The 22,947-nt window shown below is 40.4% G+C and overlaps 1 protein-coding gene across 2 annotated transcripts in view; it reads right to left on the bottom strand.

Moving 5' to 3' along the window:
- The window catches only part of htr2cl1 (5-hydroxytryptamine (serotonin) receptor 2C, G protein-coupled-like 1), a 227,148-nt gene that overhangs the window by 150,696 nt on the left and 53,505 nt on the right, over window positions 1–22,947 (bottom strand). For both annotated transcript variants that reach the window (XM_014409373.3, XM_014409374.3), the window contains exon 2: window positions 7,676–7,772. The gene's annotated coding sequence lies outside the window, so the exon portion shown is untranslated. The remainder of the gene's footprint in view (window positions 1–7,675; window positions 7,773–22,947) is intronic.

Raw genomic sequence — 22,947 nt, 5'->3', positions numbered from 1 at the left:
GACAAGCTGATGGCATAAGATGTAAGTACAACTCCTCCGGTTTCATATGCAAAAAAAATGATTGCGCTAGCTTACCTGGTTGCAGATCTTCCAGGATTTAAAAATAGTTACGCAAAACGGGGAGTGCCCGCTCCGACCAGCTTTAAAGGGTTAAATAAGCAATGCACCAATTTTGCTCATTATACAGGACGTCCCAGATAAAACGGGACAGTTGGCAACCCTAAAGTGGACCAGCATGTGTATTACACACTTTGTCATGATAACAAGTTGAAAGGTTTCATGTTGCTTCGTTCAAATTCTAAATGTCACAGCAGAAACTGAAATCTCATCAGACCGCATAATGGTATTCACGTTTTACATTGTCCAATTTTGGCAGAGTCTTTGTGAACTGTAGCCTCACTTTCCCATTCTTCACTGACAGGAGATACACCCGATGTGCTCTTCTGCTGCCTTGGAATCAGAGATGCTCTTCTGCATACCTTGGTTGTAATGAGTAGTTATTTGAGTTGCTGTTGCCTTCCTATATGCTCAAAGGAGTCTGGCCATTCTCCTCTACCCTGTGACATCAACAAGTCATTTTCACCCAGAGGACTGCCACGAACTGGATATTTTCTCTTGCATCACCTTTCTTCCGCATTCTGATGCTCGGTTTTCGCAGCTTGTCTCGACTACGTCTAGATGTCTAAACTGACTTGCTGCCACGTGACTAGCTAATTAGATACTTGTGCTAACAAGCAGGCAAACAGGTGCAAGAAACAAAATGTGTATATTAACAAACACAACTCGCTGCAGTTGCAACACTCATTCTTCACTAACAGCGAGTACACTCTGACAGGAGGAGAGATAAATTTCCTCATGTTCTGAGCGGAGGATGAAAACTCTCAGACTAATTGGAAAGAATAGAAGTATAGCACTCAGTTTGCAGAGACAGTCAAGGACGGTCTATCCTTGTTAAAAGTAAACTTTTAACAGTCTGTCTCGTTTTGTACCTGTATTCACAAAGAGATCCCTATAATTAAACCCAAAGCCATCATAGCAGTCTACAGTAATAAATAATACAACTGGACCAAGAAAATGAAGCTGTGCAGGAGCCAGTTTGAACATCGCATTTTCCCCTATTTTTGACTCGTGGCAGTGTGCTATGTTAAACTCCACTGCAAATATATTGCCCAGTAGTGCCTCTCCATGTTGCTTACTTTTCTGCTGTAAGAAAACCAACCCTATATTTACTTTTTATGTGAAGACATCCACTCACAGCCACGATGGCACTTTGCACTTTGTCGTTTCAGGCCTGAAGCATCAACTCCAGTTATAGCAATCACAATAAGTTATTTCATCACATTCTGTTGCTTTCTGCAAGAATGAGTTTACAAAAGTTTTTTAAAAGAATATTGTGCCTCCTTTCTTTTGAAACAAACCAGCTGTGTCAGCTGAACAGGTAGGAAAAGCCCTTTTAACTTCCTCCTTGTTAGAAACACAAAGGATATAAAGTGCTATATCAGCACATATTAGTATTGGCAAATCTATATTTTGGCTTCACCTTATAAAAGCAATCATAAACAAAGTGACAGTGAGTGTTTTATACAATATAAGTGACGCATTCCCCTTTGGGCCAAGCTGTAAACACTGTGAACTTCTGGCTCTTTATTGGTTGAGAGCCTAAGTGAACAGAAGCAGATACTCGGTGGGACTTTTGGAGTGAATTTATCTGGCTGACAGTTTTTTAATATTTTTCACGGGAATTATATTACCAGAGGACAGCAATGTCAGTGCGCCCCAGGGTGGCTGTGGCTACAATGCAGCTTGCCATCACCAGTGTGTGAATGTGTGTGTGAATGGGTGGATGACTGGATATGTAAAGCGCTTTGGGGTCCTTAAGGACTAGTAAAAGCGCTATACAAATACAGGCCATTTACCATCGACTGCATATTCATACTAGAGTCTCTGTTTTCTGAGAAAATGACTTCTCACAAGTGCACACATTACTCTAAAGGATACTTTGACTGAAACTTGTCGTTGGCTGCACTCCATGTGCAGACATGATGAGGAAAAATGGGTTTTCTTGCGCCTGTTATTCAGGAGACACCAATAAGACACATTACAGCTCCCTTCTCGTCTCATTAGTACGATCAGAGAGTCAATCTCATTCACAAACAAGCTTTTCTCTGAACTCCATCTCACAGCCGCCCTTTGCCACCCCAGCCCATCCTTTCACCTGATGACTCAAGACTTCCCAGATGCCTTCCAGTAAAATGCACGGCGGAGGTTCTGCTCCAGACGTACATCATGTGGGCGACTCGGACTGAGTCAGCGTCAGAAACGTATTTAGAAAAATGATTTTGCCTCCTGCAAAGAGTGAGGTTTTTTTTCTCTTCTGCTTGAAAAGTTACATCAGTTCAGTTTATTTACTTCAACTTCACAACAACTCTCACCTCAAGCTACTTTATTTATTTGTAGGTTAAGATGCTGCAACATCAAATAGGAAAATCCAATGATGAGCAAGCATCTTGTCTCGATGTATCTCAAAGAGTTTCGTCATGAAAAAGATGCTGAGCATTCCTGCGGATCATCATGTAATTAAACGGCCGCTACTATCAACAGATTAGTGGCATCGATCTCAAAATTATGAGAGAATGCTTTATTTCTTATTTTTTTTATTAGGAATACTAAATGCTGTTAACAATTAGAGCATCCATTCATCTGTCCATCTATACAAACAGTCCTCTTCCCACTATGCTGGTTGGAGACTATGGCACCACTAACATTATTGCATATTGTGTTCAGTGAACAGCCAAATCACATTTGCTTCAAAGACAGGGACCAGATCTGTCACCACTCACAGTTACTACACAGTCACTCACAACTTTGGTGCATGAAGGCAGCGATAAAGTGGCAATATGACTGAGCCAGTCTGCAATTGGATTGTGGTTGTGATGGCCTTTTCTTTTGCACATGAACTTAAAAATCTCAAAGACTATTAAAAACAAAAACCTTGAAATGTTAATTTCAGTTCATTTCATTTCAGGTTTATTTATATAGCACTAAATCACAATAACAGTCGTCTCAAGATGCTTATACCCAACAGTAATAGAGAGAAAACCCCAACAAAAATCAAAAACACCAATAACAATATACACATATTTAATATTATGGTACAGTTAGAGTACCATCTGAAAGCTCCAGACCCTTCTTCTATTTGGATTAGAGTATCTACTGATATTTTGGCTTTTCTGGTAACACTTGTCCTACATTTTTGTATATATCTGTCTAAGTTACAGAACCTGTTCATCGTGATGGACCAGGGAAAATTTTGGGCTTTGAGACATCGATGCTCAAACATTGCCTTATGTGAATCGAAGATGGTGAAGCTAGAAATGCTCTAAAAATTAGGATGGAATGACCTATATGTATATCTGCAAGTTCCTTTCTTAAGGCGCACAATATAGCGAGGCGAATGTTTACAAAGCTGATTTACAAACGCTTGCGACACCCGTTTTACTGCACCAATATTTAATGTTGACAGAAGCATGTCTTATTTTATTGCGCTTCACATTAAAATAAATTGACTGCGTCTGTGTTTGGAAAACAACATTTGCCCATCACTCATAAAATTTACCACGCCTGTGAGCACTATTTGCGCTCACGTGCTACTTTTCTCCGTTTTGTAAACGTGGCCTTAAGAAGGCTAAAGTTGACACTGAGATCTGAGTGGATGTCAGTGTGGTGGGCATAGCCACGCTGCAGAGTTTAGCATTTTAAAGTGTTTTGCTAGCTGAATCCTGTCAGTTAGTAAAACTTCTCCAACAATAATGAGAACAAAACTAAAAATTATTAATTATTTTTCACTCTTATGTGACACATACTACTTTACTGTCAGTGTGAGCAAGCTCTTTTGTAGTCCACCTCCACTGAACAGACGCTCTCTGAACGGAAGTTGCTGTTATCCACTTGGTATCGATTGCCTTTAGGGGGGGAAAAAATCAAGGCAGCTTTAAAAAAAATGGAAATAAAAGGGTTACACCAGCATCAGTATCCCACCACGCGATATTAACGTTGTAACAAAGAGACACTTTTAACTGTGCCTTCTCTTTGCTTGTTTGTTTAGTTTGCCGTTTTTGGACTGCAGCGCTTGTGCTTAGAAATTGAATGCACTGAAATTGATTCTCATCCGATGTCTCTGTTCTAGCACCACAAGAATATAATGTACATGCTGTTTTATCACTCAGACCTGTGAATCTTTCAATACAGGTTCAGTATCATCGCTCTAACCTTTAGTGGAGGAGGATGGATGATGAATCCAGCAGTGCAGAGAGAGCAGCACTGTGGGTGTTTCTGTCACTGATAGACTTTAATTATGCACCAGGAGCTGCTACAATAGGAGAAAACAGCAACCTTGATATAAAATAACTGTCATAATCATTCTTATACTTGTCTGTGCTTATAGAAACTTTAATACGGTCAAAACAAAGCTGATTGGAGTCACACTGATGCCACAAGGTTTAAGCTTTTCCATATTTTGCCCCCTTTTCTTATTGACTTACAAATAAACCTCGCAATTGTTTCACAGTGTCCTATATCAGATTTAGGCAATGGTTTCATTAGAGCATTCACACATGAACAACTGTATAATTTATGTGTGTTTCGTGGTAACATTTACACATAGACAGTTTACAGTCTATGTGTGGCATGTATATTGAGGAGGAAGTCTCTTTTAACAGGCCTGTATAATCAGGCCTCTGGGGCAACATTATCACATAAAAGCATACAAGCAGGTTTGAATATATGAATAAATAAGCAAACAAGATGCTGTGTGTGTGTGTTTCAGAGAAAGAAACACATTAAAGCGACGTCATCTAAGAGAGGAAAATGGAAAGGAGACTGAAAGTGTCGCAGTGTGTGTGTGTGAAAGAGTTCTCCCACCTGACCTGCAGGGTCAGAAGGCTAATAGCAACATGGTAGTAAGCCGTGAGTGACTCATTCTCCACCTCTGGGCTTGAATGGCATCCCTACAGTAATTTGCAATTATATTAAAAGCTGCGTCACGGCCCGGCAGGGGCGTTTCTTGTCTCATTTGACGTACTTTTCCAAATTCTGCTGAGAGAAACTGAGCCAGTGTTGATTTTGCATGTCTCAGGTATCTTGTCACACTGCTTGTTTTTTTCTTTTCTAGTCTTTTTGGACCGTCTCTGATGGGTTTTTTTTTTGCCTTTTTTTTTGCCATTTTTTTGTCTGTTTTATCATTCACTGGCTGTGATCTGTAGACTTTTCAACTGCTGGGACCAGGTTTGTGAGCCACAACATGAAATGGAAGCTGACTAAAATACAAGATTGTTCAAATACATAATGCATGCCTTGAGTCAAACTCCAGGCCTAAGGTGTGCATCATCAGGCACAGCTGCATTAACTGCTCCCATTTCGAGTGACCCCAGGCCCACCTTTGTCCACACCTTCTCATCCATGGAAAATTCAGACTGCTCTCTTTCCTGGGGCATCAGACACTGCTGTTTCATTAGAGCTGCTAGAGTCTCACTTCTACCCACGAGGAGTCCTTTCTAGCCCCGGAGTGACACGCTGGTTTATTGTAGGAGTGAATTGGAATATGGATATGGATACCTTCAGCGTGAGAGTTAATGCTGTCAGCAGCATATTTTACTCAAAAGTGGGTGATGCCTAAAGTTAACCACTTAGTTTTTTGTGTCAGATGTTATATCCCAACCTCTCCCAAGCTGTGCATCTTAGGTGACATAATGAAGTAGATATAGAAGTATTTACATCACTTATACTCACTTCCTAATGCATTGCTAAGAAGACTATCCTCATGCACCGGAAATCCAAAAATAAAGTATGTACTAGTCAATACAGAAATTTACTTCAGTTTGGAGAGAATGTCTTCCTCCTCAAAAAACCCAAATGGATAAATTTGTTTCTCTCTGGTTCCCACTGATCAATTACATTACTTAGTGAGGGTGATCAGCTGTAGTCTCGTTTGCCTGTATGCCTTGCAGGTGGATGAACGTGTTCTCTGGGACTACTGGGGTCTGGCGGCTTCCTGGGGGATGGAAAACTGCGATTGCCGTTTTGGAGGAACAGGGTCTCTGCCTCAGGTAGTGGCGGTGGGGACTGGGGTGGGTGCTGTCTAGGGCGCCGGGGTGTGGGGCCAGGCTCTGGCTCCTAGAGGCTGTTATTCAGGCATCACGCTCATTTGAAAGTATATTTTGTGACACACGCACTCACACTTGACACTCTCTCTCTCTTTCACACTCACACACAAAGACCCCACAAGATGGTTGTTGATTTATATACCTGTGCATTTTGTAGTTTTTGTGTTGTAAGTGCTGTTTGTTTGTTTTTCATTCCAGGTGCAGCAGTTGGCAATATGTTTTAAATTTCTATTTGTTCTCTATCCCTTTATTACCCCCCCCCACACACACACACACACACACACACACACCACCATAATGTAGTCACTGAAATAACACAAATAGAAATGAAGAAATAAACAGATAAACCCCGAACAAGAGGAGCCTGCAAAGAATTTGTAGAGCTGGTCCTGGAAAAGCAAAATGTATTTGGCACAACACTGTATTCAGATCATAATTCTGATTGCAAAAGCTGCCAGACAGGACAGGATTAAAAAAAACCCATAAATGAATAAAAGTAGAAGAGGAAATGCTAGGATTTTCACCAGATTAGAAATGAGTACATCAGAGGTACTGCTCAGGTGGAGCAGTTTGGAGCCAAAGTTAGAGAGGCTAATGTGGTTTGGACATGTGTAGAGGACAGATAGTGGATATATTGGACAAAGGATTTTGAAGATAGAGAAGAGCAGCTGAAAGAAGAAGAAAAAGGAGCCTGGAACTAGGCTAGTCGTTGTCTGGTAAACGTATTGTAAAATGGTTGATTTGATCCTTTATCACGGAAAGAATTGGATGCTCACTCAACTGGAAGTACAAGAGACATGAAGCTGAATCAAATATGTTGCCGGCACTGCCCAGTGTATATTTATAAAAAACAGAATGAACTCTAATTTTAACCTTTGTTTTCAATAAGTCCTTATGATCATTTCATTTTCTGCTACTGCCCAGTTGGCTGCAATATATGGTGACACTGGTGACAGAAAAAAACCATCAGACTAAATACACAGTGTGATCCAATACATGGATTAATGGAGCGTCACACATTCCCTTGATTTCACTTGGCTACGGCCACAAACCTGATCAAATGCCTGTCAGGTGGGTTAATCCTGCAGCCTGTTATAACGCAGCAGGTTCACTCTTGAACGTACACACTCCAGTCCCACTGGGACATGCAAACACACAGACTGTACACTGAATTATTTCTAGTGGTTCCACTCAACTCGACACTTCTGTAGGGCCACGGCGCGATGCCACCAAATGTCTAGGCCTTGTGAGAAATAATGTTCATTAGAGACCTCTAAACTGAGAAACACTGAACGCACAATGCTGTTTGATTGTTTTTTTTAAATACCACACACACACGCACGCACGCACGCACGCACGCACGCACGCACGCACACACACACACACACACACACACACACACACACACACACACACACACACACACACATTCATCTAGCACATACACATGTTCTGGCAGAGATCTGCCTGTCATCCAGGGACCTTTCAAGAACCTTAAAGTATATTTACTGCACCTCAGAGTTCGGCTCTTCAGAAGCACCTGTCCTCCTGTTGACTTGCGTCAGGCGTCTTGGAAGTTGCTGATGTGTCCTTGACACTCTCTCTCTGCATCTGCGGAAGTCAGTTTGAAGAAAGGGGTGTCACTATTTGGTGCAAAAAGTAAAGCAACACACTGAAAGGGTAGAAAAAGCTGCATGCCTTTTGGGCTTCACTGACAACCAAATTTAACATGCTGGGTGTTGAGGAGACATGCGTGTAGGTGTGTGCATTCGTTTTCTTGTGTAGGTGGACGTTGTGAGATGGAGCATTAAATATGTTTGTAGAGAAAACCTGTTTGCGTGTGAGCCTGAAGGCGTCCTCCGATGCGGGGAAAAGATCAAACACTTAAATTCTCTTTGTTGCACCTGCAGTCTTAAATTCTTTGGGGGTGCACATGTGCATTTAATTGATTTGGTTACCGGTGAAGAATACCAAATATGTCTTTCACACAGAAACACAAACACACGGGTATGAGGGTTTGTTTGCGGTTTGTTCACTTTTAAAAAAGATGCCTATAATACAAATGCATAATTTTATATTTTAATGCAGTACTAAATAATCTAATGCTTATGCAGAATTGACACAAGTCACATAGCAAACCTCGTGGCCTATTATTATAGGATATACATTCATGTGAAGGTTTTCACTGGACCCTTGTGAAAAACTTAACACACCCTTACAGTTTGCTGGACTGCAGCATTCATTGACACCACCTTGGATATTCACCACATCGTCAGACCTTTAAACACCAATGCCCAACGTGCGGCTCGAACTATCGGACTAAGAGTCTCATGCTGCGCTATCTAGGCTTGATGTATGGAAACTCGAATGACTTGAATCACCAAAGAGCTACATCTCAGACTCAACAGGCCTCGTGTATACATTACCAGGCATACCTTTCCACAAAGGTTGCCAGTTGAAAGCATCTTCTCTTTAACCTCCTAGGACCTGGCGTCCACATATGTGGACATCACATTTTGGGTTATTTAGACCAAAATACTCAATTTTGCTCTACATGGGCCTGATATCCACTTACGAGGACATTATACTGCTATGGTTCTATCAAAAGTTTAAATGAATATCCTCATATGTGGCTCTCATTTTTCTTAAAAAACAAGGTAAAAAATAAAATCTGGTAATTCTTTGTTTTTACATTCATCAGGTCCCAATCAGCCCAAATATCAAAGAGAAATTAAAAATCCATGTCGTGGAAGAGTTCGGGTCTTAGGAGGTTAAAAAGAACATGGCAGTACAGCTTAGGTGTGCAAACATACATCCTGAACAAGATTTCTGGAACAATGTGCACGTTGAAGCAACTGTTGCCTTGGCGCTACATTAATAAAATGGAATTTAACTGAACTGAATTGAATCAAGGCAGCACGGTGGCACGGTGGTTAGCACTGTTGCCGCACAGCAAGAAGGTCCTGAGTTCAATTCCACCATCAGGCCGGGGTCTTTCTGTGTGGAGTTTGCATGTTCTCCCCGTGTTTGCGTGGGTTCTCTCCGGGTACTCCGGCTTCCTCCCACCGTCCAAAGACATGCAGCTTGTGGGGATAGGTTAATTGGATAATCCAAATTGCCATTAGGTGTGAATGTGCGAGTGAATGTGAGTGCGAATGGTTGTCTGTCCCTGTGTGTTGGCCCTGCGACAGACTGGCGACCTGTCCAGGGTGTACCCCGCCTCTTGCCCTATGACAGCTGGGATAGGCTCCAGCGCCCCCCGCGACCCTGAAAAGGATAAACGGAAGCGAATGGATGGATGAATTGAATCAATCAACCAGTAGAGATGTCTGGGGAAAACCAACACAGCATATCAGCACTAAACCCTCATACCAACTGTCAAGAACGGTGGTGGACAATTGATCATCTATGTTTGTGTTACAGCCACAGGACCTGGGTACCTTGTGGCCATTGTGCTGACCATGAACTCCTCTGTATACCAAAGTTTTCTCTTCAAACATGAAACCTTGTGTCTGACAGATGAAACTTGGTCTTGCAAAAGGGCAATGATCCGAAGCATAGCAGCAAATCTACAACAGAATTACTGAAGTGTTTACTGGACCAGTCAAAGTCGAGACTTCAACCTGACTCTAAAGCTGTGTTGTGTTGCCTGCAAACCTCAATGAATGAAAGAAGAGTGGGCCAAAATCTTCCACAACCAAGTGAGAGACTGACTACTTTTCTTTTAATAACAGCTCTAATTAACAGTAGAATATGAAGCAATATTAAAAGAGTACTCCTAGTAATCATATTCCCATGACTCTCATATTCTCATTGCCTTTAATATATGTGCATTACCCTTTAAAGCATCTACAGCACACATGGAAAAAATGCGGTCCAAAGCATCTTAAAAAGGGCCCACAATCAATGTAGGAATGAATTGGACGAAAGGAAAACTTAGTTTGACTTTCAAGACAAATGCTATTTATTGTATCTTAGGAGGACTGTTTCAGACTGTTGATTATTAATGCCTTCCTGTGTAAGACAAAGTGTTTGGTGTATAAATATTAGCCTAATCTTCTCTTCGTTCAGTCTGCAAAGCAGTGCTGTTTAATTTTAAGAGAAAAGAAAACAACATCTCTCATTTCACAGTTACAGAACAAATTTGATTTCCGTTCATTCACATTCATGAAACAGACCATTTGTTCAGACTTGTTACTGTGGATATCAATTTCTCCTTCATTCGCCAATGGGGACAAATGTTGCATTTTGATGAATGTAAAACTGTTTTGGATCTGCAAATATGCAGTCAAGGTATCATTGACCTATGGATTGGTGCATATGGGGCAACAAGATGCTGGATTTGCATGGATTGTTTTATGCAGAGCTTTTCACTGTAACCTCACAGGACACCAAATTGACACGGAAAGTTCAACATTTCTTAATGGAAAGTTAAGCCTTTGTATTATAAATACGCACTTGGGCGTTATGCTCGCTGTATGTGTAAAGTTATGCTGATATACAATAAACTGTACATGTGTTCAGTGGGTAGAGGGTAACGTCTACGAATTAGAAGGTTGTCGTTCGAGTACCTGCAGCAGTCTGCATGTCAAAGTGTACTCAGGAAAGACACTGAACCCCAAGCTGCCTCCAATATATCTACTGGAGTCTGAGTGTGCAAACGTTAAGTTAAACATGCTTAGGCATAGAAAAAATGCACTGTGAGTGGGTGAATGAGGCTTGTAGTAAGAAAGCACTTTGAGTCCTCAAACAGAGTAGCAGAGCATTTTAAGGATCAGTCGAATGAGATTTTAAAGGCTCTTAAAGAGAATATATTCATTAAATGTGCTTCATGGGTTCAAACGTGCACCATGTTTGTACTTAAAATACACAATATTTTTATTCTTTAACTAACAGAAGGAAAATTGAGCATTGTTAACAGCTGATTCTTAAGAGAGATTTAGGAGGCAGGAGGTTAATGCACCAGTTTAACAGCTTACAGCTTCAGATTCACAGGTTGTCTATCTGTTTGACTCGATCCTCTTTATACGCCTATTTAAGACATACAGCCAGCTTCATCGCGAAGACCCCATCGACACTAAAGAGCTAAAGAACGATATCTTTAACGTTAGTTTTCTTCATCTTCCCTGGAGACTGTGGTTAACAGTAACGGCGAATCAAACGAGAACTCCAGATCAGATTTAATTAGTTGCCTGTCAACGCTGCAAAGGATCCCCACTCAACTTCAAAGTGGCACAGCTTACACTGAAAACCAGTGGACTTTCGAATATTGCTGGTAATGATTGGGGCGGGCAACGAATGAGTAATAGGAGGTTCTACGAAACGGTACAGCTCAGAGCAGCTCATTAAAAAAAGTGGAAGAAATGAAGGTGAAGGTAGTTCATTTTAGTTTGGGCCTCCTTTTAAATCTGTGCAAACTGAACGTTGAAGGAAGCACACGTGAAACACTCTGTGTCTCTATGATACGTGTACGATAAGAAAGGCTGTTATTAAGTGTCACATCCCTCATCCTGGAGAAATTTGGCAGACAGACTCTCTGCTGCCATATTTTCATTCACAGGCTGTCATCTGTCAGACTGAGAAAGTTTCTTTTTCCCGATGTTTTTTTTTCATACTGTCAGTTGATCTACCTTGTTTTCTACCTCTTTCAAACTAAAGTCCCCACCACATTCAATAAAACTGAAAGTAGGAGGATTATGTGTAATTTCAATCAGGTTACATGCAGATAAAGTGCAAAAAGACAAGCCACTGTCATGTAAGGGCAGTTTTACTCTTTGGGTTTGTTTAACATGCAGTATATTTTATAAACAACTTAAATATTTACTGACAAAGTGATATTTAAGAGGCTACGTATCCAGCTAAAAAAAATCAGGAAAAAACCTACAATGAGACAAAGAGGCGACAATTTCTGCTCCAGAGTTGCATGCTTTAGTAGTAATAGACAAACAACACCATTTCTGTTAAATGCCTAAATTCGTAAAATTGGTTTTGGCCAATTTCTTTTCAACTAATTGTAAATATTTACTCATAGAAAAAAAGACTCCTCGCTGGTTATATATGGCGTATATAAGAGTGCACTGGATGCAGAGCAGCCTGTTAGGATGCCTGGGTCGTTGACCCAGGGTTTTTGAGTTTATTATATTATTTATCATTTCCAGTCTTTGGTTTCTTTGTTAGAGTTCTGTCTTATGGTTTATGTCTCTGTGTAATCCTTAGTTGCTGTCTCCCCTGTCGGCTATATCTCCGTGTCTGTGTCTGCCCTGGTCCCACGTCTCTGTTCCCTCTGTAGTGCCTGCATGTGAGTCTGTGTCTTTTGTTCAGTCTGTGTTATGTTTCCTGTTTTGCTTTGAAGGTCCATGTCTTATGTTAATGTATCTGGTTTTGCTTCCCCTGTTTCGTTAGGCCTGATTTGCCCCAGCTGTGTTTCCCTCCTGTTACTCATTCCCTGATTGCTCCCTCTGTGTATTTAAGCCCTGTGTTTTCATCTGGCTGTGTCGTGATTTACCCTCATCTTGCTGTGTAAGCTTATTTTGTATTCCTAGTTTTGTTACCCTTTTGAGTTTAGCATTAAAGCTGTTTTGAGTTTGCGTTTTGCCTCTGAGTGTCTGCACTTTGGGTCCTCCTACTACCACTCCTGCCTGCACACAGCCTTCACATGACACAGCCAAAGTTTTCAATTAACAAAACAGGTTTGATAGACACAAAGTAGCAGTTCACAGCTTTAAGGGGAAAAAGCAACAGTGTATATATCGATAACCATTACGTTGAACTGTGTTTGTCTGCGTTTGTGTGTCTTTGTGGGCACGGCTGTTACAGAGGAAATATTGGATTCCATTTACAGTAACTGGTCTCAGTGGAAATGTACAAGCTAATGAAGCTCAATAAGCACTTTTACTGCTGCTTTCCTGCATGCTCTCTTGCACTGTGTCTGCCTATGTCTCATTTTGTAGTTGTAGTAAATAGTTATAAAGGTTCTGCTTGACCATCATACACTGTAACAGTGTGTTGCTGAAGTTCCCTCCCGTATGAATGGTCTTAATGATCAATAAAGACCACTAAACCAACCTGGAACATCAATGAAACTGCTGGAGAAATCGACCATTTTATTTGTACTTTTGCAGAAGTCATCGCATACCTGAAAAGCAGCCTCACAGAGATCTGCAGCCCAATGTGAAGCTTTTCGACATCCAAACGCAAAGGCACATAATAACAAAGCCAAATCAGTGATAAAAGAAAAAGCACAATATCTCAAATAAAAACTGTGCTACAACTATCTCCAATATGGCTACCAGTTACATCACCTAAGGTCTGTTTTGTAATTGTAAAATGCATAACTGTTAAAATACACATTTACTAAAACCAAATAATAAAGTCAAATAATGAAGCAGACAGGTTACAGGAGCAGAAGACCACACCACTTGCTACTTCTGTCAGGTAAGAACAGGAAACTGTCCAACGTGCACAGGCCCAAACACAGAAGATTAAAAGCACATTGCCTGGTCTGATGAGTCTTGATTTCTCTCTCAACATTCAGATTTTAGGGTCAGAATTTTGCATAAACAACATGTATCCATCCTGCTTTGTATAAATGGTTCAGGCTGTTGGTGGTGTTAAGATAAAGGATTGTTAGTCTACTCTATAGGAGCTCTCACAATGCTCTAACTACAAACCTCAGCGACGCAAATGCTTTAACCAAACTGGGGATTAAACCAAGAACCTTCTGATTAGGAGTCAACCACCTCTAGTCCCTGAACTACAACACCCACTCATCAGGAGTTAGGAAGGCTGGGACTAAGACTGTTAGGATCTTACCTGACTGTAAAATTCCATAACAGGTAATGTCCCTAAAGGAGCAGCACCCAACATGGACTTATGTAGCACTTTATACAACATGTCTCATTCACTTTTTCTTATGTTTTCTATCTAACATTCACACTTTAGTTGGTGTATCAGAGAGCAACTTGGGGTTCGTGTCTTGACCTGCAAACTGGAGCAGCCGTAAGCACACTCTTACTACTTCCAGGAGGGATTATATGGGTTAGTAGCAGTCAGGTGCTGCTAATGAAATGCACTTGATTAACTGATCATGAGCAAGGGTGAGGATCTCAATAAGCACAGAAGTTTTTGCAATATAACTGACCATAAGGTGAAAGCCCAACGCAGGCCTTGAACCCACAACCCTTAAATTAAGTGCCTCATGCACTACCGACTGAGCTAGCAGGCCTGTGAGGTTGTGCAGTGAAGGGACAGAGGCAGAACAATGAATGTGAACATTACAATGACCTCCACAGTCAGCAGATCTTAAGCCAACAGAGCACATTGGGGACGTAGTGACACGGCATCAATTTTTTTCCATCAGAACTGTCTTAATTCTTTGTGGCAAAGTGTAACTCACGAAGTGAAGGGCGAGTGTATATACACAGACATAAAGGTGGAATGGAGAAAGTGCTGCTTTCAGTGAAAATAAAAGCCAAAGCCTCAAAATTTGGTCAGTAGAAGGAGTAGAAGCAGAAAGATTAATGCGTGCTCTGTTAGTCAAAAAAGGCTGAGACTCGCCAAGGTGAAAGGTCAATCATGTTCCTCTCCATTGATTCTGTAACAGAGAACCTCATCATCCCCTATCAGATGTCCTCCCTAGCATCTCTCTTATCCCCTCTCAGCTGAACACACTGTACCGGAACGAATGATAAACAGTTACAAAGTCAGAGAAAAAGTGAGTCAGAGACATTTAAATACCAAAACACCCTGCATGGATTGAGGTCTTCAAGTAACCTTTTCCATTTTCAGGTTTATTTTTATTAGATTATTCTGTTTTTCCCTTGTTTTCCTGCTCCTTCTTCCATCCTCTCCACTTAGCATCTTTGATCCCTTTGTCAGCTACTATTACACCATGTGTGCTCCCTCTCTCTCTGCTGGCTGCCAGCCATTCTCAGCATCTACCATTTTACCTTCCACTTCCCTGCAATTTACTTTCTACCTGTTCTCATGTTCTTTCTTATTCACCTTAGCCTTTATTTCTCTTTCCTGCCTGCGGTGTCAACAGGTACAAGTCTGTTTATGCTGTCTTCATGCTAACAAGCAGATCAGTAATAAAACCGGAAATTGTAGCTCTGCAGTGTGTGAACTGCTAAACCTTTTCCATGTTAACATGCAGATTACTGTTTGCTTTAACCAAGTTTTAAAACTGGGTGATTTGATAAATTATGAAAGCAGAAAATGTGGTTTAATAGAGCCCCAACATATCTTAAAGACCTCATAGTACTTTATTCCCTATCGGATTGCAGGTTTACTTGGTTTACGACTGGTATGTTCAGTCATTAACAATTATTAAACTCTAGTGGTGCAATGGATCACGGTTGATCCGTAATCCGAACCGATCCCACTCCACGGTTTGGCACGCACGTGATCCGAAGATTCGAAAAAGAAGAAAAAAAAGTATGTGTGTCTGTTGCGCGTGGTGGGTCTGTCAAGTGATAGTTATGGCCAGCGCTGGTGGTCCAAGTGGAGCAGCCCTTTGCTGCCCAGTCCGATCGGGCTAAAGCTATTACAAAAGCTACTGGGGTGTTTAGCTGCAGATGGGAGGCCGTATTCCATTGTGCAAAACAAGGGGTTTAAACTATGATGGACGTACTTGAGCCACGCAATGATACCCCATTGCGCATCCACTTCAGTGACAAGATCGTACCCAGGCATGTATGAGCAGGAAAAGTTTAAAGTTAAGGCTGAACTGTCCCAGGCATCTTCTGTTGCCCAACTACAAATGGGTGGACCTCAAGGGCAACGGAAAGCTACGTGACCGTGACCGCCCGTTATATCACAGCGGAGTGCTAGATACAAAGCCCTGTACTGCCCTATATTGCACCTTAATTTGTTTTTATACATTTGCGTGGAATGAGTCTTGAGTTGAATGTTTTTAATAGGCAAAAATACTTATAAAGTTAATAAATAAATGTTAAAATGTTGTCTTTTTTTCTTTTTTGCTGTTCCGAAAATTAATCCGATCCGTGACTTAAAACCATCCGATCGGAACCGTGAGAATTTTGATCCGTTGCACCACTATTAAACTCTGACTCTCTCCCATTTGGTGTTTGTCCCGTCTCTCCCTACTTTCTTTTCTTTCCCCTCACTCCAACCGGTCACAGTGGATGGCTGGTTGTGCCAGAGGTTTCTTCCTGTTGAAAGGGAGTTTTTCCATTCCACTGTCACCAAATGCTTCTTCATAGAGGATTATGTGATTATTGGGGTTTCTCTGTAATATTGTAGAGATTTTGCCTCACAATATAAAGCTTGTTTTAAATTATTACTATATAACTGAATTGAACTAAATTAAACCTGTAATAATTACCTAACATGTGATTGTTTCCAAAAGGCTAACCAGTTTTGCACCCAATGCTGACCAAACAGAGTTTGCTACATTTCCTGCTGCTGATAGGACAAGTTATGAAACAATCAGTTTCAAAACTTTTTTTAAAAATAAAGTGTTTTTCAAACTACATATCAAACCAGCTCAAAATCTCTCCTCCCTCCACTTTTGTCATTCTTCTTGTCATCTCTCTTTCGTTTCTCTTCCTCCCTGCATACATGCATTCACTTCACACTCCTCCATCTCTGCAGTTCCATCCCGCTGCTTTAAGCTTAAATTTCAAAACTTACATTTAACTACTGATTTTATCTACTGTTCTGATTTTATCTGTTTTGATTTTATATACTGTTGTTTGTTTGTTTGTTTGTTTGTTTGTTTGTTAATTAGTTAGTTTATTTGCTTGTTTTATTCAATTTTAAATCATGCTTTTTATTTGTTCTTGTTTCTAATGTCTCTGTAAAGCACTTTGAATCACCTTGTTGTTGAATTGTGCTATACAAATAAACTTGCCTTGCCTTGCTGCCGCACTGTCCATCATTTATTACTTCATTGACTGCTGAATCTATCTCCTCATTATTTCTATCCAAGCCCAGCCTTTTCTTCATTAATCTTCCTTCCTCCAGTGGCTGGTCAGCTCTGGTGAAGCTCAAGTATGTGTTATGGCTAGAATGAAAGATATGGGTGGTGCCTCTCCTGGAGGGGAACAAGTGTTGCTTCAAACAGAAGACCTGAGGGTAAAACACAGTAAATCTAAATCTAACAATCTCGAAATGTCTACTCAACAGTGTAGAAAATCAAGGCATTAAGCAAGCAAATGTTTGAACACAAGCCTGCGTTAAATATATTTTCACCCACCCATACTTCATGGCTGGGCGGGCTTCACCAGATCAGCATAAAAGTCACTCTTCTCACTGTCTGTAATCAATCATCATGACACAGTGAAGGCAGAAATCGATACAGAAGGCATTGAATGCATGAACACATACCTGCAAGCTGTTTTCAGTTGTTCACTGCTCTCTAAAGAAACAGTGCCGTGCAGGACCGTCCTCCCAAAAAATTATGTTCCCGAATAACTAAACACATTTTCAAGCATATTCTTAAGCAAGTGGTGTTTAATTCTTGTTTGTGACACATCCTGGTAGAGGACAGCACTACCTAAAATGTTTTGCTGTCTGAGCCTAATCAATAAAATGCAAAGAAAATATTCCTACAGTTCCTCTGAATCATAACTCAGAATGCAGTTTAATGGAACTGGAATACAACCTTTAGTAGATGGTGTTGACTTGTGGTTTGTACAAGCAAAGTGTCTGTGCAGATACTCTACAGAGCATGGGTGAGCCTTTGCTAGCTGCCCAGTCATATGCCATCCAGGCCCTAACAGGCACTACACCAGCTGTGTAAACTACTTGGCTCACAGTCAAGCAGAGATGGGAAGCGCTTCAGTGAAGTCAGCCGGTCAACTGTGATACAAGTATGCTCGATCCTTATCTTTTTTTTCTCGATTCTAAAGTAAAAAGAGTAAAAAAAGCCCACTCTGACCAGCTCACAACAAGCAATTCTGCCAGGAAAGATGATGCATATGATGGATCTTCAATCTCAGTACAAAGGGAATGAATGAAATGACAACTCATATATGCATGTTTTTTTATATATAAACCCACCGTGAGCATCAATTCTATTTGTGGAAAAAAATTAAAGGATGGATGGATTTATGGACAGATTGATAATATGATGTCTAACTTTCTTCATATGCAAATAATGTAATTTTACACTGACATTTACTTCTCTTAGGCCCCAGTCAAGCAGGTCTATACAGTAGCTGGCAACCCACTATATTCCCTGACCACTTGCGTGTGGGAGTTTATGTGTTAAAAAAACATAAATTACTGAACTTCAATAACTTAGTGAAACTTAAAAGAGTGAGTTTAATATATAAAGTCTTACACTCCCTTGCTTCACCACCACTAAAGCAGTTCATTAGGCATAAAGAAAGCTCAGACAGGACCACTCGAGCTTCAATCCGAGGAGACTTGTTTATACCCCACAGACGGACAGCATCTGGGCAGAACGTCCTCTCTGTCAAGGGAGGCCATCTGTGGAACAGTCTTCCTCAACCCATTAGAGAATGCTCTACACTCAATTTGTTTAAGGCAAAGGTTAAAAACTGGTTACGGACAAATCAAGTGTGTGATCATGTATGAGTTGTATAGTTTTAATGTTTTATTTGGAAACAGAATGGTGTGTATGTGTAAGTTTGGTGATGTAGTTTTTATTATGAATGAATGATGAATTTTTATGAATTATTATGTCTATTTTTTATGCTTAAGGACAACAGATGGAAATTAGCCCTTGGCTATAATCTGGTATGTTTACATTCATGTAATTTTTTTTTACATTTATGTTCATTAACATGCACTGTCCTAAATAAAATAAATAAATAAATAAATAGAGCACTAAAGCCCCATTCATGCAGGCCCAGAAACGAATCAGAGACTGGTTGGAGAATGCACATTTTACAGGTCTTTAGGCTGTGTGACTGTGGACTTAGCTAATTCATCACATATTAATGGGTGCAATTTGCTAAAAGGCTACAAATATAAGGTTCAAACTGTTTACAAACCTAAAGCATCGTGGGTAGATTAGTTACCAGACCTGGAGGCTCTAGTGGGCGACTTTTCTGTTGGATGAAATTAAACACACTTTACGAAATCCAGGTGTGTTTTTATATATATACTTTATATTTTGATATCGCTAAAGTTCAGAATACCCCAGTATGTTTTGTTACGGTTGCGAAGCTTAGCAAAGAATACTGGTTATATATATTTAGAGCTGTGAGAGTTCTCTACCCATCATTAAGTGACCATGCAAACAGATTGTAAAATTTAATACAAACAAAAACCCAAAACTCTGTAAAGGCATCTGATCCTGGAAGGTCCAGAGACTCCAACATTTGATCAGGCAGAGTACTCTGACACAGGAACTAGAAAATGCAGGCACCTAAAGGCAGTCTGGTCAAAGCCTGCCTGTCTTACAGTTGTTGACAGGTTGACAGGATAACAATTACATAAGAAAAAGGCCGGCTGTCTGTATCGGGCAGTAAAACAGGGGAGTTTTTCAGACAAGTAAAATTGAACTGGACAAAGTGGAACATGACAATGGGGAGTATCTGATCACACCTGATAAAGCTTCCCTCGTTGTAAACACTGACTTCTACTGTAGCAGTTATAATAAGCAAAAAGGTAAACATGCAATGGGTAGCAAAACCTTTATCTAACACGAAATGCAGTATAGGCATACAAGTAAACTCCATATAACCTGATTTATAACACAAGCTTAATTATCAAGTCTGATCATTCCCGGTAGAGAGAATATTGATGAACACATACACATAACGCACGCATAAGTCCTCCTATGTCTTTATCATTCATTGGAGCAGAAAGAAGCAATTGCCACTGAAGTAGTCCTCCCTGAATTCATCCTGCACTGTCAACACTTTTTGTTGGAGATGCAGCTAAAGAGTCAAAGTAATTAAGAACCACCGCAGTGAAATGGGATCTGAGCTGCTGATTTACATTTGTTTATGCAGAAAACCTGCACAGGCAGACACAATACACCTTTACATCTCTGTGGGGGTTAGTGTCACTTCCTAAGAAAAACAGAACATCCATCATTAGCGTACACCTGCAAAAATATATTTCTGTAAAAAGAAAAACATGTCATTTTTGCTATATTTATGACTAACATGGCTAATGTAACATTTAGCATACCTAAATTTGAGGTTTTTTGGAAATGTGCTCACCCTGAAATCCTTTCCCATGGCTCTGGCATCCTATGGCTAATGCTCCCAATATGTTGCTGCTTTTGGTTGCAGTAACAACTACACCTCATTGCCATGCTACTCATTCTCTTAGTTGTCCCCAAACATGGACGGAAAACACAATTTCTTTTAGTCTAGTGCCAAGCTTAACAAATGTTCGGGAAACTGGCAGAGCCAAAGAGCCAAGCAGCAGCTGTTGAATTAGAAAGAGGGTAAGAGGCAGAGGGTGGCCACAATACTCCCTGAGGCTTAACTATTGATGCAGCTGTATGTGAAACTGTGTGACGAGGTCGTCCTTGCTTCAGTAATTGAAGTTCATGAGGAACAATAAAGCTTTTTGTTTTGAGCATGAGCTTATTTTATAAACATCAGCATCCTTTGAATGAAATATAATACATATGACCTTTCAAATACTTTGTGTGGGACTCTTATAATGGAAGCTGTGCATAATGGTTATAATGCACCATGGTGGTCTAACAGGTACGACCCCATAAAGATGACAGAAAAGCTCTTCTTGTTTCTGGTGCTGTGGTATTGTTATCTTGAAAGAGTTTTGAATCAAGAGGTGCTTTGACAAAGTCTATATTTGATAAGTCTTGGACTACATTCATGCTAATGAATATTAAGGGCTTAAATATGGGTAAGTACATCAGAGAAAAGCTTGGATTTTCAGTAGCTAAACACATAATACAGAGTCGGAAAGTCTTGAGCAACCGCCGCATTTCTCATATTTTTAAAGGAAAAGGGGAAATGAGTGCAACAGCTTATGGAAATATGGAAATATAATACATAAGGCAAAGACAGAGTTTGTATAGTTTTAACCAGCCATGACCACCTTTATTCTTCAACACTAAAGACAAAGTTTTCTTGCCATTTCTTTAAGTAGCAGCTCCAAACCATGACAGAGCCTCCTCCGTGTTTTACAGATGGCTGTGGACTCTCACTGTAGGGACTCTCTTCTGACCACCTCCATACATATTTATGACAATTTTACCAAATATTTTGGATTCATCACTCCATCAGATCTGTTGCCACTGATCTTCAGTCCAGTTCTTGTGTAGTTTGGCATACCTCAGCCTTTTTCCTTAAGAATGGCTTCTTGACAGCCACCCTTCCACTGAGACCATTTCTGACGAGGCTTCAGTGAACAGCAGATGGATCATCTGAAGGTCCACTTGTATCCTGTGTCAGGTTTTTGATGAATCTTTACCACTTTCTTAAGGGCGTGACTTGTTCATCTGCTGTAAATATTTAGTTTTTTGCTTTTCTCCTCTGATTGTCCAGTTTCCTCAATTTTTGAAGGACACACTGAACACCACTGCAAGAGCATATTATCTTTGGCATGTTTTCTTTATTCAACTAAAGAACTGGGAACCAATTATGTGCGTTTGTAATCGGCCATTAGTAAAGTCATGCCTAAAGATACAAATGGTTCTTTGTCTTGAGGTAATTGCCTTTTTAGGCTTGAATGACTTGTGAGTCAGGTGAAATTAACAAAACATTCCTGTGGTCAGGTTCAAGGACTGGACTGAAAATGAGTGAAAAAGCAGCCGAGGTCCAAAGAAAAGCTTTGAAAGGACTTCACAAAAAGTCTGCCTTCTTGGAAGCAAAATAGAAAGAAATGTGTTATATTGAATATTTTGATATGTAGAACAAATACAGTCCCACATCAAAATGTACACTTACCTTCTAAAGAAAACAGTCTTGGCAGTGAGTGATGGGGATAAATGGTAACTGACATGTGTAATGATTCCAGTAACTTTATCAGTTGATAAAGAACTGGTGATGTAGTTGAATGTTCAAGCAAAGGGAGTGCTTTTTGCCTTTGGGCGGATTGTTTTATCACGCTCACTGCTCCCATGGTAGAATTGAACTTAAGTGCACGACTCATCCAAGTTTCCTTTTGGGAAAGTTCAGTGTATGTCTGAAGACGCATGAGGTAATTCAAGTGTTGGCGTGTGTGGCACTACAGGGGGAAGGAAGTAGCTGACAAGAACAAAAATAAGTCTCATCACAAGTAAATGAGTAGATGTACAGTAGTAGCATACGAAGGACAAAAGAACCATATGTTTACAAACAAGAGCACAATGCTGTTTTCACACAGAACTGTGGGAATTGCCAAAACAATGAGGCCCTAACAGCGTATGAACTTATCTTACATGAACTATGTGACGAGAGTTAGTCTGTGCCAGATTCCCCATTTTAAACACTTCGACATGTGCCATCTGCTTAGTGCATGCAAATGGCAGGACGCATAAAGGCCACTCTATTTCTGTGAGTTCCTGGGAGATTGACTGCTATATTGAGTTGAGGGCAGCAGTGCATGTGTGAATTCAGCTGATGCTGAAACAAATTAGACAAAGGGATAACACACAGAATCAGTACATCCAATGCTGAAGTACGCTTCACACTTAAGAGGGAGCAGAGGGGACCGACGAATGACTGAGACCCGTTAGTGTGGATTAAACTGAGGGTTGCACACGATTTGTTGCGTACTTGAGTGATAAGTGTATTTTGAACCATTGCAGCAGCTATGGCATAACACAAAAATGCATTAATTAATAAAAAAAAATCCAAATTCAGCACAAGGGATCGGAGAATACTAA

The sequence above is a fragment of the Maylandia zebra genome, linkage group LG3, assembly GCF_041146795.1.
Source record: "Maylandia zebra isolate NMK-2024a linkage group LG3, Mzebra_GT3a, whole genome shotgun sequence".
NCBI classification, from domain to species: Eukaryota; Metazoa; Chordata; class Actinopteri; order Cichliformes; family Cichlidae; genus Maylandia; species Maylandia zebra.
This window is presented reverse-complemented; position numbering and strand designations above follow the sequence as displayed.